Here is a 17,819-nt window from a genome sequence, read left to right as displayed (position 1 = left end):
GTATGGGTGACACAACCTCTTCTTTACAGGCGGCAGCCTGGCAACTCCTGCAGAAAGGCCAGCAGAACCCCACTCACACCGGGCCACCCACAAAGCTGTGGCCCCTCACTCCCTCCCACCAGCACAGCCCCGAGACTGCTGACGGGGCAGAGAATATGGAGTCAGGCACAGCTTCAGGGGCTATTGCTGCCTGGAGCGCTGTTTATATTGACCTCAAAGAGGCACACCTGGGGAGGGCGGGCCGGCAGGGTAAGGCTGCCCAGGTCAGCTAATCCACAACCCTCAGGGAATCACATTGTTGAAAATGGACCCCGCTAAGGCAGAAGAGAAGCCAAGGGAAAAAAGGACACAATGCCATTTGCAGCACCGTAGATGAGTCTAGAAGTAATCACGTGACTTGTAGTAAGTCAGAAAGTGAAAGACACATATCGTATCATATCACTTATAGGTGTTACCTAAAAATGGATACCAGGGCAGATATTTCCACGGAGAAGGGCAATCACAGATTCATTAAACAAACTTATGGTTCACCAAAGGAAAGGTGTGAGGATTGGTTTCATTACGATATCGGGGTTAACAGACATCTACAAACACAGGTGACATATATAATCACCAAAGACCTACAGAATACCAAGAGAGGACTACTCAACATTCTGTCATAACGTACATGGGAAAAGGATCCCAGGAAGAACAGACATGTGTATATGTGTAAAAGAACCACATCTTCCACACCTACAACAAGCCAAACATTGTAATCAAACTTGCTGTAATAAAAAATAAAAAATTAAATTAAAAACACGAACAAGAAGTAGTGAGACAAACGTGAGGGGCTTTCTCCTGGCACATTCCATTCTAAACTCCAATCTAGAACACCACTTCCACTGAGGCTCTCTTGCCCTAGTAACCAGATTGGGTAAGGGTGAACTGCTGCCACCTTGTGGCCGTTTCACACAACAGCAGCTTTAATCCCAACGCTAATGGTCAGTTGATATTCAAAATCATTGCAGGCCTGTAAATGACACCTGCCCTGCAAACAAATCCTGGGGTCACATATCGACCAAAATATTCAAAGGACGTCCATATTTCAAAACGACCGTTTCAAAAGGCATATTTTACGCACATTAGTGTTCTGCTTCTTTTCCTTTCTTTCCTTTTTTGTTAAAAAAACACGGGAATGGAAAAAGGCATCCCTCAGAATGGGCGAAAATCGTTGCAGACGAATCAATGGACAGAGGTTTAATCTCCAATATATATAAACAGCTCATTCAGCTTAATATTAAAAAAACAAACAACCCAAAAAAATGGCCAGAAGATCTAAAGAGACGTTTCTTCAAAGGAGACACAGAGATGGCCAAGACGCACATGAAAAGCTGCTCAACAGCACTAATTATCAGAGAAATGCAAATCAAAACTACAATGAGGTTTCACCTCACACCTGTTAGAATCGGCATCATCAGAAAATCTACAAACAACCAATTCTGGGGAGGGTGTGGACAAAAGGAGCCCTCTTCCACTATTGGTGGGAATGTAAATTGATACAGTCACTATGGAGAACAGTATGGAGTTTCCTTAAAAAAACTAGAAATAGAATTACCATCTGATCCAGCAATCCCACTTCTGGGCATATACCCAGAGAAAACCGTACATCAAAAAGGCACATTCACCACAATGTTCATTGCAGCACTATTTACAATAGCCAGGTAATGGAAGCAACCTAAATGCCCACAGACAGATGAATGGATAAAGATGTGGTACATATATAAAATGGAATATGACTCGGCCATAAAAAGGAATGAAACTGGGTCATTTGTAGAGACATCGATGGATCGAGAGACTGTCATACAGAATGAAGTAAGTCAGAAAGAGGAAAACAAATATTGTATATTAATGCATATATGTGGAGCCTAGAAATGGTACAGATGAACTGGTTTGCAGGGAAGAAATAGAGACACAGAAGTAGAGAACAAACGTATGGACACCAAGTGTGGGAAGCCATGGGGTGGTGGTGGTGGGATGAGTTGGGAGTTTGGGATTGACCTGTGTACACGTATATGCATAAAATACATAACTAATAATAACGTGCTGTATAAAAAAAATAAATTAAATTAAATTTCAAAATTTTAAAAAATAAAATTTAACAATAAAACAGAAAAAAGTTCTTCCCGTCACACAGATGTATTTATAGGAATGAATTATTTCCATGCTTATATCTATAAATACATAAAAGAGGAATAAAATCTAACTTGAACCATAAAAGAAAAAAAAACCTGAACCCACGAGTTATACAGAGGAAAACCCTATCAGGGCACTTGCTCCAGTGGTAAACAATTCTGAAATTGGTCAGAGGTGGGGAACCATCTCCCATACAGCCATCAACCCACCCCCCACCCAAGGAGCGTCCTCATTGCAAAGCTGGGGGACCGTGCCGAGGCATCTGTGAGGAAACGTGAGCTGAGCCCCAGGCCAGCTGCTGCTGAACTGTTCCCACCCTTTCCAGGTAAAACACCTGAATATGTACAAGGGCTTGAAAGCCTAGAGGAAGGACCGTGGAGCCACACCAGCGACAGCACGCAGGCCAACTTGGTGCCTGCAGGCCAGCCAGGGTGGTCCTGGCCCCGGGCGCTCTTCCAGAAGCTTTCCATTGCCCTGCCTGAGATACCCCTCCTGTCCAGGCCCCCACTGCTTTTTTCTTTCCTCACCTCTGTCCGGAGAGAAATTCCAGCGGAAGGTATGGGTGACACAACCTCTTCTTTACAGGCGGCAGCCTGGCAACTCCTGCAGAAAGGCCAGCAGAACCCCACTCACACCGGGCCACCCACAAAGCTGTGGCCCCTCACTCCCTCCCACCACCACAGCCCCGAGACTGCTGACGGGGCAGAGAATATGGAGTCAGGCACAGCTTCAGGGGCTATTGCTGCCTGGAGCGCTGTTTATATTGACCTCAACGAGGCACACCTGGGGAGGGCGGGCCGGCAGGGTAAGGCTGCCCAGGTCAGCTAATCCACAACCCTCAGGGAATCACATTGTTGAAAATGGACCCCGCTAAGGCAGAAGAGAAGCCAAGGGAAAAAAGACACAATGCCATTTGCAGCACCGTAGATGAGTCTAGAAGTAATCACATGACTTGTAGTAAGTCAGAAAGTGAAAGACACATATCCTATCATATCACTTAGAGGTGTTACCTAAAAATGGATACCAGGGCAGATATTTCCACGGAGAAGGGCAATCACAGATTCATTAAACAAATTTATGGTTCACCAAAGGAAAGGTGTGAGGATTGGTTTCATTACAATATCGGGGTCAACAGACATCTACAAACACAGGTGACATATATAATCACCAAAGACCTACAGAATACCAAGAGAGGACTACTCAACATTCTGTCATAACGTACATGGGAAAAGGATCCCAGGAAGAACAGACATGTGTATATGTGTAAAAGAACCACATCTTCCACACCTACAACAAGCCAAACATTGTAATCAAACTTGCTGTAAGAAAAAATAAAAAATTAAATTAAAAACACGAACAAGAAGTAGTGAGACAAACGTGAGGGGCTTTCTCCTGGCACATTCCATTCTAAACTCCAATCTAGAACACCACTTCCACTGAGGCTCTCTTGCCCTAGTAACCAGATTGGGTAAGGGTGAACTGCTGCCACCTTGTGGCCGTTTCACACAACAGCAGCTTTAATCCCAACGCTAATGGTCAGTTGATATTCAAAATCATTGCAGGCCTGTAAATGACACCTGCCCTGCAAACAAATCCTGGGGTCACATATCGACCAAAATATTCAAAGGACGTCCATATTTCAAAACGACCGTTTCAAAAGGCATATTTTACGCACATTAGTGTTCTGCTTCTTTTCCTTTCTTTCCTTTTTTGTTAAAAAAACACGGGAATGGAAAAAGGCATCCCTCAGAATGGGCGAAAATCGTTGCAGACGAATCAATGGACAGAGGTTTAATCTCCAATATATATAAACAGCTCATGCAGCTTAATATTAAAAAAACAAACAACCCAAAAAAATGGCCAGAAGATCTAAAGAGACGTTTCTTCAAAGGAGACACAGAGATGGCCAAGACGCACATGAAAAGCTGCTCAACAGCACTAATTATCAGAGAAATGCAAATCAAAACTACAATGAGGTTTCACCTCACACCTGTTAGAATCGGCATCATCAGAAAATCTACAAACAACCAATTCTGGGGAGGGTGTGGACAAAAGGAGCCCTCTTCCACTATTGGTGGGAATGTAAATTGATACAGTCACTATGGAGAACAGTATGGAGTTTCCTTAAAAAAACTAGAAATAGAATTACCATCTGATCCAGCAATCCCACTTCTGGGCATATACCCAGAGAAAACCGTACATCAAAAAGGCACATTCACGACAATGTTCATTGCAGCACTATTTACAATAGCCAGGTAATGGAAGCAACCTAAATGCCCACAGACAGATGAATGGATAAAGATGTGGTACATATATAAAATGGAATTTTACTCGGCCATTAAAAGGAATGAAACTGGGTCATTTGTAGAGACATCGATGGATCGAGAGACTGTCATACAGAATGAAGTAAGTCAGAAAGAGGAAACCAAATATTGTATATTAATGCATATATGTGGAGCCTAGAAATGGTACAGATGAACTGGTTTGCAGGGAAGAAATAGAGACACAGAGGTAGAGAACAAACGTATGGACACCAAGTGTGGGAAGCCATGGGGTGGTGGTGGTGGGATGAGTTGGGAGTTTGGGATTGACCTGTGTACACGTATATGCATAAAATACATAACTAATAATAACGTGCTGTATAAAAAAAATAAATAAAATTAAATTTCAAAATTTTAAAAAATAAAATTTAAAATAAAACAGAAACAAGTTCTTCCCGTCACACAGATGTATTTATAGGAATGAATTATTTCCATGCTTATATCTATAAATACATAAAAGAGGAATAAAATCTAACTTGAACCATAAAAGAAAAAAAAAACTGAACCCACGAGTTATACAGAGGAAAACCCTATCAGGGCACTTGCTCCAGTGGTAAACAATTCTGAAATTGGTCAGAGGTCGGGAACCATCTCCCATACAGCCATCAACCCACCCCCCACCCAAGGAGCGTCCTCATTGCAAAGCTGGGGGACCGTGCCGAGGCATCTGTGAGGAAACGTGAGCTGAGCCCCAGGCCAGCTGCTGCTGAACTGTTCCCACCCTTTCCAGGTAAAACACCTGAATATGTACAAGGGCTTGAAAGCCTAGAGGAAGGACCGTGGAGCCACACCAGCGACAGCACGCAGGCCAACTTGGTGCCTGCAGGCCAGCCAGGGAGGTCCTGGCCCCGGGCGCTCTTCCAGAAGCTTTCCATTGCCCTGCCTGAGATACCCCTCCTGTCCCGGCCCCCACTGCTTTTTTCCTTCCTCACCTCTGTCCGGAGAGAAATTCCAGCGGAAGGTATGGGTGACACAACCTCTTCTTTACAGGCGGCAGCCTGGCAACTCCTGCAGAAAGGCCAGCAGAACCCCACTCACACCGGGCCACCCACAAAGCTGTGGCCCCTCACTCCCTCCCACCACCACAGCCCCGAGACTGCTGACGGGGCAGAGAATATGGAGTCAGGCACAGCTTCAGGGGCTATTGCTGCCTGGAGCGCTGTTTATATTGACCTCAACGAGGCACACCTGGGGAGGACGGGCCGGCAGGGTAAGGCTGCCCAGGTCAGCTAATCCACAACCCTCAGGGAATCACATTGTTGAAAATGGACCCCGCTAAGGCAGAAGAGAAGCCAAGGGAAAAGAGACACAATGCCATTTGCAGCACCGTAGATGAGTCTAGAAGTAATCACATGACTTGTAGTAAGTCAGAAAGTGAAAGACACATATCCTATCATATCACTTATAGGTGTTACCTAAAAATGGATACCAGGGCAGATATTTCCACGGAGAAGGGCAATCACAGATTCATTAAACAAATTTATGGTTCACCAAAGGAAAGGTGTGAGGATTGGTTTCATTACAATATCGGTGTCAACAGACATCTACAAACACAGGTGACATATATAATCACCAAAGACCTACAGAATACCAAGAGAGGACTACTCAACATTCTGTCATAACGTACATGGGAAAAGGATCCCAGGAAGAACAGACATGTGTATATGTGTAAAAGAACCACATCTTCCACACCTACAACAAGCCAAACATTGTAATCAAACTTGCTGTAAGAAAAAATAAAAAATTAAATTAAAAACACGAACAAGAAGTAGTGAGACAAACGTGAGGGGCTTTCTCCTGGCACATTCCATTCTAAACTCCAATCTAGAACACCACTTCCACTGAGGCTCTCTTGCCCTAGTAACCAGATTGGGTAAGGGTGAACTGCTGCCACCTTGTGGCCGTTTCACACAACAGCAGCTTTAATCCCAACGCTAATGGTCAGTTGATATTCAAAATCATTGCAGGCCTGTAAATGACACCTGCCCTGCAAACAAATCCTGGGGTCACATATCGACCAAAATATTCAAAGGACGTCCATATTTCAAAACGACCGTTTCAAAAGGCATATTTTACGCACATTAGTGTTCTGCTTCTTTTCCTTTCTTTCCTTTTTTGTTAAAAAAACACGGGAATGGAAAAAGGCATCCCTCAGAATGGGCGAAAATCGTTGCAGACGAATCAATGGACAGAGGTTTAATCTCCAATATATATAAACAGCTCATTCAGCTTAATATTAAAAAAACAAACAACCCAAAAAAATGGCCAGAAGATCTAAAGAGACGTTTCTTCAAAGGAGACACAGAGATGGCCAAGACGCACATGAAAAGCTGCTCAACAGCACTAATTATCAGAGAAATGCAAATCAAAACTACAATGAGGTTTCACCTCACACCTGTTAGAATCGGCATCATCAGAAAATCTACAAACAACCAATTCTGGGGAGGGTGTGGACAAAAGGAGCCCTCTTCCACTATTGGTGGGAATGTAAATTGATACAGTCACTATGGAGAACAGTATGGAGTTTCCTTAAAAAAACTAGAAATAGAATTACCATCTGATCCAGCAATCCCACTTCTGGGCATATACCCAGAGAAAACCGTACATCAAAAAGGCACATTCACGACAATGTTCATTGCAGCACTATTTACAATAGCCAGGTAATGGAAGCAACCTAAATGCCCACAGACAGATGAATGGATAAAGATGTGGTACATATATAAAATGGAATATGACTCGGCCATAAAAAGGAATGAAACTGGGTCATTTGTAGAGACATCGATGGATCGAGAGACTGTCATACAGAATGAAGTAAGTCAGAAAGAGGAAAACAAATATTGTATATTAATGCATATATGTGGAGCCTAGAAATGGTACAGATGAACTGGTTTGCAGGGAAGAAATAGAGACACAGAAGTAGAGAACAAACGTATGGACACCAAGTGTGGGAAGCCATGGGGTGGTGGTGGTGGGATGAGTTGGGAGTTTGGGATTGACCTGTGTACACGTATATGCATAAAATACATAACTAATAATAACGTGCTGTATAAAAAAAATAAATTAAATTAAATTTCAAAATTTTAAAAAATAAAATTTAACAATAAAACAGAAAAAAGTTCTTCCCGTCACACAGATGTATTTATAGGAATGAATTATTTCCATGCTTATATCTATAAATACATAAAAGAGGAATAAAATCTAACTTGAACCATAAAAGAAAAAAAAACCTGAACCCACGAGTTATACAGAGGAAAACCCTATCAGGGCACTTGCTCCAGTGGTAAACAATTCTGAAATTGGTCAGAGGTGGGGAACCATCTCCCATACAGCCATCAACCCACCCCCCACCCAAGGAGCGTCCTCATTGCAAAGCTGGGGGACCGTGCCGAGGCATCTGTGAGGAAACGTGAGCTGAGCCCCAGGCCAGCTGCTGCTGAACTGTTCCCACCCTTTCCAGGTAAAACACCTGAATATGTACAAGGGCTTGAAAGCCTAGAGGAAGGACCGTGGAGCCACACCAGCGACAGCACGCAGGCCAACTTGGTGCCTGCAGGCCAGCCAGGGTGGTCCTGGCCCCGGGCGCTCTTCCAGAAGCTTTCCATTGCCCTGCCTGAGATACCCCTCCTGTCCAGGCCCCCACTGCTTTTTTCTTTCCTCACCTCTGTCCGGAGAGAAATTCCAGCGGAAGGTATGGGTGACACAACCTCTTCTTTACAGGCGGCAGCCTGGCAACTCCTGCAGAAAGGCCAGCAGAACCCCACTCACACCGGGCCACCCACAAAGCTGTGGCCCCTCACTCCCTCCCACCACCACAGCCCCGAGACTGCTGACGGGGCAGAGAATATGGAGTCAGGCACAGCTTCAGGGGCTATTGCTGCCTGGAGCGCTGTTTATATTGACCTCAACGAGGCACACCTGGGGAGGGCGGGCCGGCAGGGTAAGGCTGCCCAGGTCAGCTAATCCACAACCCTCAGGGAATCACATTGTTGAAAATGGACCCCGCTAAGGCAGAAGAGAAGCCAAGGGAAAAAAGACACAATGCCATTTGCAGCACCGTAGATGAGTCTAGAAGTAATCACATGACTTGTAGTAAGTCAGAAAGTGAAAGACACATATCCTATCATATCACTTAGAGGTGTTACCTAAAAATGGATACCAGGGCAGATATTTCCACGGAGAAGGGCAATCACAGATTCATTAAACAAATTTATGGTTCACCAAAGGAAAGGTGTGAGGATTGGTTTCATTACAATATCGGGGTCAACAGACATCTACAAACACAGGTGACATATATAATCACCAAAGACCTACAGAATACCAAGAGAGGACTACTCAACATTCTGTCATAACGTACATGGGAAAAGGATCCCAGGAAGAACAGACATGTGTATATGTGTAAAAGAACCACATCTTCCACACCTACAACAAGCCAAACATTGTAATCAAACTTGCTGTAAGAAAAAATAAAAAATTAAATTAAAAACACGAACAAGAAGTAGTGAGACAAACGTGAGGGGCTTTCTCCTGGCACATTCCATTCTAAACTCCAATCTAGAACACCACTTCCACTGAGGCTCTCTTGCCCTAGTAACCAGATTTGGTAAGGGTGAACTGCTGCCACCTTGTGGCCGTTTCACACAACAGCAGCTTTAATCCCAACGCTAATGGTCAGTTGATATTCAAAATCATTGCAGGCCTGTAAATGACACCTGCCCTGCAAACAAATCCTGGGGTCACATATCGACCAAAATATTCAAAGGACGTCCATATTTCAAAACGACCGTTTCAAAAGGCATATTTTACGCACATTAGTGTTCTGCTTCTTTTCCTTTCTTTCCTTTTTTGTTAAAAAAACACGGGAATGGAAAAAGGCATCCCTCAGAATGGGCGAAAATCGTTGCAGACGAATCAATGGACAGAGGTTTAATCTCCAATATATATAAACAGCTCATGCAGCTTAATATTAAAAAAACAAACAACCCAAAAAAATGGCCAGAAGATCTAAAGAGACGTTTCTTCAAAGGAGACACAGAGATGGCCAAGACGCACATGAAAAGCTGCTCAACAGCACTAATTATCAGAGAAATGCAAATCAAAACTACAATGAGGTTTCACCTCACACCTGTTAGAATCGGCATCATCAGAAAATCTACAAACAACCAATTCTGGGGAGGGTGTGGACAAAAGGAGCCCTCTTCCACTATTGGTGGGAATGTAAATTGATACAGTCACTATGGAGAACAGTATGGAGTTTCCTTAAAAAAACTAGAAATAGAATTACCATCTGATCCAGCAATCCCACTTCTGGGCATATACCCAGAGAAAACCGTACATCAAAAAGGCACATTCACGACAATGTTCATTGCAGCACTATTTACAATAGCCAGGTAATGGAAGCAACCTAAATGCCCACAGACAGATGAATGGATAAAGATGTGGTACATATATAAAATGGAATTTTACTCGGCCATTAAAAGGAATGAAACTGGGTCATTTGTAGAGACATCGATGGATCGAGAGACTGTCATACAGAATGAAGTAAGTCAGAAAGAGGAAACCAAATATTGTATATTAATGCATATATGTGGAGCCTAGAAATGGTACAGATGAACTGGTTTGCAGGGAAGAAATAGAGACACAGAGGTAGAGAACAAACGTATGGACACCAAGTGTGGGAAGCCATGGGGTGGTGGTGGTGGGATGAGTTGGGAGTTTGGGATTGACCTGTGTACACGTATATGCATAAAATACATAACTAATAATAACGTGCTGTATAAAAAAATAAATAAAATTAAATTTCAAAATTTTAAAAAATAAAATTTAAAATAAAACAGAAACAAGTTCTTCCCGTCACACAGATGTATTTATAGGAATGAATTATTTCCATGCTTATATCTATAAATACATAAAAGAGGAATAAAATCTAACTTGAACCATAAAAGAAAAAAAAAACTGAACCCACGAGTTATACAGAGGAAAACCCTATCAGGGCACTTGCTCCAGTGGTAAACAATTCTGAAATTGGTCAGAGGTCGGGAACCATCTCCCATACAGCCATCAACCCACCCCCCACCCAAGGAGCGTCCTCATTGCAAAGCTGGGGGACCGTGCCGAGGCATCTGTGAGGAAACGTGAGCTGAGCCCCAGGCCAGCTGCTGCTGAACTGTTCCCACCCTTTCCAGGTAAAACACCTGAATATGTACAAGGGCTTGAAAGCCTAGAGGAAGGACCGTGGAGCCACACCAGCGACAGCACGCAGGCCAACTTGGTGCCTGCAGGCCAGCCAGGGTGGTCCTGGCCCCGGGCGCTCTTCCAGAAGCTTTCCATTGCCCTGCCTGAGATACCCCTCCTGTCCCGGCCCCCACTGCTTTTTTCCTTCCTCACCTCTGTCCGGAGAGAAATTCCAGCGGAAGGTATGGGTGACACAACCTCTTCTTTACAGGCGGCAGCCTGGCAACTCCTGCAGAAAGGCCAGCAGAACCCCACTCACACCGGGCCACCCACAAAGCTGTGGCCCCTCACTCCCTCCCACCACCACAGCCCCGAGACTGCTGACGGGGCAGAGAATATGGAGTCAGGCACAGCTTCAGGGGCTATTGCTGCCTGGAGCGCTGTTTATATTGACCTCAACGAGGCACACCTGGGGAGGACGGGCCGGCAGGGTAAGGCTGCCCAGGTCAGCTAATCCACAACCCTCAGGGAATCACATTGTTGAAAATGGACCCCGCTAAGGCAGAAGAGAAGCCAAGGGAAAAGAGACACAATGCCATTTGCAGCACCGTAGATGAGTCTAGAAGTAATCACATGACTTGTAGTAAGTCAGAAAGTGAAAGACACATATCCTATCATATCACTTATAGGTGTTACCTAAAAATGGATACCAGGGCAGATATTTCCACGGAGAAGGGCAATCACAGATTCATTAAACAAATTTATGGTTCACCAAAGGAAAGGTGTGAGGATTGGTTTCATTACAATATCGGTGTCAACAGACATCTACAAACACAGGTGACATATATAATCACCAAAGACCTACAGAATACCAAGAGAGGACTACTCAACATTCTGTCATAACGTACATGGGAAAAGGATCCCAGGAAGAACAGACATGTGTATATGTGTAAAAGAACCACATCTTCCACACCTACAACAAGCCAAACATTGTAATCAAACTTGCTGTAAGAAAAAATAAAAAATTAAATTAAAAACACGAACAAGAAGTAGTGAGACAAACGTGAGGGGCTTTCTCCTGGCACATTCCATTCTAAACTCCAATCTAGAACACCACTTCCACTGAGGCTCTCTTGCCCTAGTAACCAGATTTGGTAAGGGTGAACTGCTGCCACCTTGTGGCCGTTTCACACAACAGCAGCTTTAATCCCAACGCTAATGGTCAGTTGATATTCAAAATCATTGCAGGCCTGTAAATGACACCTGCCCTGAAAACAAATCCTGGGGTCACATATCGACCAAAATATTCAAAGGACGTCCATATTTCAAAACGACCGTTTCAAAAGGCATATTTTACGCACATTAGTGTTCTGCTTCTTTTCCTTTCTTTCCTTTTTTGTTAAAAAAACACGGGAATGGAAAAAGGCATCCCTCAGAATGGGCGAAAATCGTTGCAGACGAATCAATGGACAGAGGTTTAATCTCCAATATATATAAACAGCTCATGCAGCTTAATATTAAAAAAACAAACAACCCAAAAAAATGGGCAGAAGATCTAAAGAGACGTTTCTTCAAAGGAGACACAGAGATGGCCAAGACGCACATGAAAAGCTGCTCAACAGCACTAATTATCAGAGAAATGCAAATCAAAACTACAATGAGGTTTCACCTCACACCTGTTAGAATCGGCATCATCAGAAAATCTACAAACAACCAATTCTGGGGAGGGTGTGGACAAAAGGAGCCCTCTTCCACTATTGGTGGGAATGTAAATTGATACAGTCACTATGGAGAACAGTATGGAGTTTCCTTAAAAAAACTAGAAATAGAATTACCATCTGATCCAGCAATCCCACTTCTGGGCATATACCCAGAGAAAACCGTACATCAAAAAGGCACATTCACCACAATGTTCATTGCAGCACTATTTACAATAGCCAGGTAATGGAAGCAACCTAAATGCCCACAGACAGATGAATGGATAAAGATGTGGTACATATATGAAATGGAATATTACTCGGCCATAAAAAGGAATGAAACTGGGTCATTTGTAGAGACATCGATGGATCGAGAGACTGTCATACAGAATGAAGTAAGTCAGAAAGAGGAAAACAAATATTGTATATTAATGCATATATGTGGAGCCTAGAAATGGTACAGATGAACTGGTTTGCAGGGAAGAAATAGAGACACAGAGGTAGAGAACAAACGTATGGACACCAAGTGTGGGAAGCCATGGGGTGGTGGTGGTGGGATGAGTTGGGAGTTTGGGATTGACCTGTGTCCATGTATATGCATAAAATACATAACTAATAATAACGTGCTATATAAAAAAATAAATAAAATTAAATTTCAAAATTTTAAAAAATAAAATTTAAAAATAAAACAGAAAAAAGTTCTTCCCGTCACACAGATGTATTTATAGGAATGAATTATTTCCATGCTTATATCTATAAATACATAAAAGAGGAATAAAATCTAACTTGAACCATAAAAGAAAAAAAAACCTGAACCCAGGAGTTATACAGAGGAAAACCCTATCAGGGCAGTTGCTCCAGTGGTAAACAATTCTGAAATTGGTCAGAGGTGGGGAAGCATCTCCCATACAGCCATCAACCCACCCCCCACGCAAGGAGCGTCCTCATTGCAAAGCTGGGGGACCGTGCCGAGGCATCTCTGAGTAAACGTGAGCTGAGCCCCAGGCCAGCTGCTGCTGAACTGTTCCCACCCTTTCCAGGTAAAACACCTGAATATGTACAAGGGCTTGAAAGCCTAGAGGAAGGACCGTGGAGCCACACCAGCGACAGCACGCAGGCCAACTTGGTGCCTTCAGGCCAGCCAGGGTGGTCCTGGCCCCGGGCGCTCTTCCAGAAGCTTTCCATTGCCCTGCCTGAGATACCCCTCCTGTCCCGGCCCCCACTGCTTTTTTCCTTCCTCACCTCTGTCCGGAGAGAAATTCCAGCGGAAGGTATGGGGGACACAACCTCTTCTTTACAGGCGGCAGCCTGGCAACTCCTGCAGAAAGGCCAGCAGAACCCCACTCACACCGGGCCACCCACAAAGCTGTGGCCCCTCACTCCCTCCCACCACCACAGCCCCGAGACTGCTGACGGGGCAGAGAATATGGAGTCAGGCACAGCTTCAGGGGCTATTGCTGCCTGGAGCGCTGTTTATATTGACCTCAAAGAGGCACACCTGGGGAGGGCGGGCCGGCAGGTTAAGGCTGCCCAGGTCAGCTAATCCACAACCCTCAGGGAATCACATTGTTGAAAATGGACCCCGCTAAGGCAGAAGAGAAGCCAAGGGAAAAAAGGACACAATGCCATTTGCAGCACCGTAGATGAGTCTAGAAGTAATCACGTGACTTGTAGTAAGTCAGAAAGTGAAAGACACATATCATATCATATCACTTATAGGTGTTACCTAAAAATGGATACCAGGGCAGATATTTCCACGGAGAAGGGCAATCACAGATTCATTAAACAAATTTATGGTTCACCAAAGGAAAGGTGTGAGGATTGGTTTCATTACAATATCGGTGTCAACAGACATCTACAAACACAGGTGACATATATAATCACCAAAGACCTACAGAATACCAAGAGAGGACTACTCAACATTCTGTCATAACGTACATGGGAAAAGGATCCCAGGAAGAACAGACATGTGTATATGTGTAAAAGAACCACATCTTCCACACCTACAACAAGCCAAACATTGTAATCAAACTTGCTGTAAGAAAAAATAAAAAATTAAATTAAAAACACGAACAAGAAGTAGTGAGACAAACGTGAGGGGCTTTCTCCTGGCACATTCCATTCTAAACTCCAATCTAGAACACCACTTCCACTGAGGCTCTCTTGCCCTAGTAACCAGATTTGGTAAGGGTGAACTGCTGCCACCTTGTGGCCGTTTCACACAACAGCAGCTTTAATCCCAACGCTAATGGTCAGTTGATATTCAAAATCATTGCAGGCCTGTAAATGACACCTGCCCTGAAAACAAATCCTGGGGTCACATATCGACCAAAATATTCAAAGGACGTCCATATTTCAAAACGACCGTTTCAAAAGGCATATTTTACGCACATTAGTGTTCTGCTTCTTTTCCTTTCTTTCCTTTTTTGTTAAAAAAACACGGGAATGGAAAAAGGCATCCCTCAGAATGGGCGAAAATCGTTGCAGACGAATCAATGGACAGAGGTTTAATCTCCAATATATATAAACAGCTCATGCAGCTTAATATTAAAAAAACAAACAACCCAAAAAAATGGGCAGAAGATCTAAAGAGACGTTTCTTCAAAGGAGACACAGAGATGGCCAAGACGCACATGAAAAGCTGCTCAACAGCACTAATTATCAGAGAAATGCAAATCAAAACTACAATGAGGTTTCACCTCACACCTGTTAGAATCGGCATCATCAGAAAATCTACAAACAACCAATTCTGGGGAGGGTGTGGACAAAAGGAGCCCTCTTCCACTATTGGTGGGAATGTAAATTGATACAGTCACTATGGAGAACAGTATGGAGTTTCCTTAAAAAAACTAGAAATAGAATTACCATCTGATCCAGCAATCCCACTTCTGGGCATATACCCAGAGAAAACCGTACATCAAAAAGGCACATTCACCACAATGTTCATTGCAGCACTATTTACAATAGCCAGGTAATGGAAGCAACCTAAATGCCCACAGACAGATGAATGGATAAAGATGTGGTACATATATGAAATGGAATATTACTCGGCCATAAAAAGGAATGAAACTGGGTCATTTGTAGAGACATCGATGGATCGAGAGACTGTCATACAGAATGAAGTAAGTCAGAAAGAGGAAAACAAATATTGTATATTAATGCATATATGTGGAGCCTAGAAATGGTACAGATGAACTGGTTTGCAGGGAAGAAATAGAGACACAGAGGTAGAGAACAAACGTATGGACACCAAGTGTGGGAAGCCATGGGGTGGTGGTGGTGGGATGAGTTGGGAGTTTGGGATTGACCTGTGTCCATGTATATGCATAAAATACATAACTAATAATAACGTGCTATATAAAAAAATAAATAAAATTAAATTTCAAAATTTTAAAAAATAAAATTTAAAAATAAAACAGAAAAAAGTTCTTCCCGTCACACAGATGTATTTATAGGAATGAATTATTTCCATGCTTATATCTATAAATACATAAAAGAGGAATAAAATCTAACTTGAACCATAAAAGAAAAAAAAACCTGAACCCAGGAGTTATACAGAGGAAAACCCTATCAGGGCAGTTGCTCCAGTGGTAAACAATTCTGAAATTGGTCAGAGGTGGGGAAGCATCTCCCATACAGCCATCAACCCACCCCCCACGCAAGGAGCGTCCTCATTGCAAAGCTGGGGGACCGTGCCGAGGCATCTCTGAGTAAACGTGAGCTGAGCCCCAGGCCAGCTGCTGCTGAACTGTTCCCACCCTTTCCAGGTAAAACACCTGAATATGTACAAGGGCTTGAAAGCCTAGAGGAAGGACCGTGGAGCCACACCAGCGACAGCACGCAGGCCAACTTGGTGCCTTCAGGCCAGCCAGGGTGGTCCTGGCCCCGGGCGCTCTTCCAGAAGCTTTCCATTGCCCTGCCTGAGATACCCCTCCTGTCCCGGCCCCCACTGCTTTTTTCCTTCCTCACCTCTGTCCGGAGAGAAATTCCAGCGGAAGGTATGGGGGACACAACCTCTTCTTTACAGGCGGCAGCCTGGCAACTCCTGCAGAAAGGCCAGCAGAACCCCACTCACACCGGGCCACCCACAAAGCTGTGGCCCCTCACTCCCTCCCACCACCACAGCCCCGAGACTGCTGACGGGGCAGAGAATATGGAGTCAGGCACAGCTTCAGGGGCTATTGCTGCCTGGAGCGCTGTTTATATTGACCTCAAAGAGGCACACCTGGGGAGGGCGGGCCGGCAGGTTAAGGCTGCCCAGGTCAGCTAATCCACAACCCTCAGGGAATCACATTGTTGAAAATGGACCCCGCTAAGGCAGAAGAGAAGCCAAGGGAAAAAAGGACACAATGCCATTTGCAGCACCGTAGATGAGTCTAGAAGTAATCACGTGACTTGTAGTAAGTCAGAAAGTGAAAGACACATATCATATCATATCACTTATAGGTGTTACCTAAAAATGGATACCAGGGCAGATATTTCCACGGAGAAGGGCAATCACAGATTCATTAAACAAACTTATGGTTCACCAAAGGAAAGGTGTGAGGATTGGTTTCATTACGATATCGGGGTTAACAGACATCTACAAACACAGGTGACATATATAATCACCAAAGACCTACAGAATACCAAGAGAGGACTACTCAACATTCTGTCATAACGTACATGGGAAAAGGATCCCAGGAAGAACAGACATGTGTATATGTGTAAAAGAACCACATCTTCCACACCTACAACAAGCCAAACATTGTAATCAAACTTGCTGTAAGAAAAAATAAAAAATTAAATTAAAAACACGAACAAGAAGTAGTGAGACAAACGTGAGGGGCTTTCTCCTGGCACATTCCATTCTAAACTCCAATCTAGAACACCACTTCCACTGAGGCTCTCTTGCCCTAGTAACCAGATTTGGTAAGGGTGAACTGCTGCCACCTTGTGGCCGTTTCACACAACAGCAGCTTTAATCCCAACGCTAATGGTCAGTTGATATTCAAAATCATTGCAGGCCTGTAAATGACACCTGCCCTGAAAACAAATCCTGGGGTCACATATCGACCAAAATATTCAAAGGACGTCCATATTTCAAAACGACCGTTTCAAAAGGCATATTTTACGCACATTAGTGTTCTGCTTCTTTTCCTTTCTTTCCTTTTTTGTTAAAAAAACACGGGAATGGAAAAAGGCATCCCTCAGAATGGGCGAAAATCGTTGCAGACGAATCAATGGACAGAGGTTTAATCTCCAATATATATAAACAGCTCATGCAGCTTAATATTAAAAAAACAAACAACCCAAAAAAATGGCCAGAAGATCTAAAGAGACGTTTCTTCAAAGGAGACACAGAGATGGCCAAGACGCACATGAAAAGCTGCTCAACAGCACTAATTATCAGAGAAATGCAAATCAAAACTACAATGAGGTTTCACCTCACACCTGTTAGAATCGGCATCATCAGAAA

This window comes from Mesoplodon mirus (genome assembly GCF_964341445.2).
Source record: "Mesoplodon mirus genome assembly, chromosome: 8".
NCBI lineage: Eukaryota > Metazoa > Chordata > Mammalia > Artiodactyla > Ziphiidae > Mesoplodon > Mesoplodon mirus.
Note: the sequence above shows the minus strand (reverse complement) of the source record.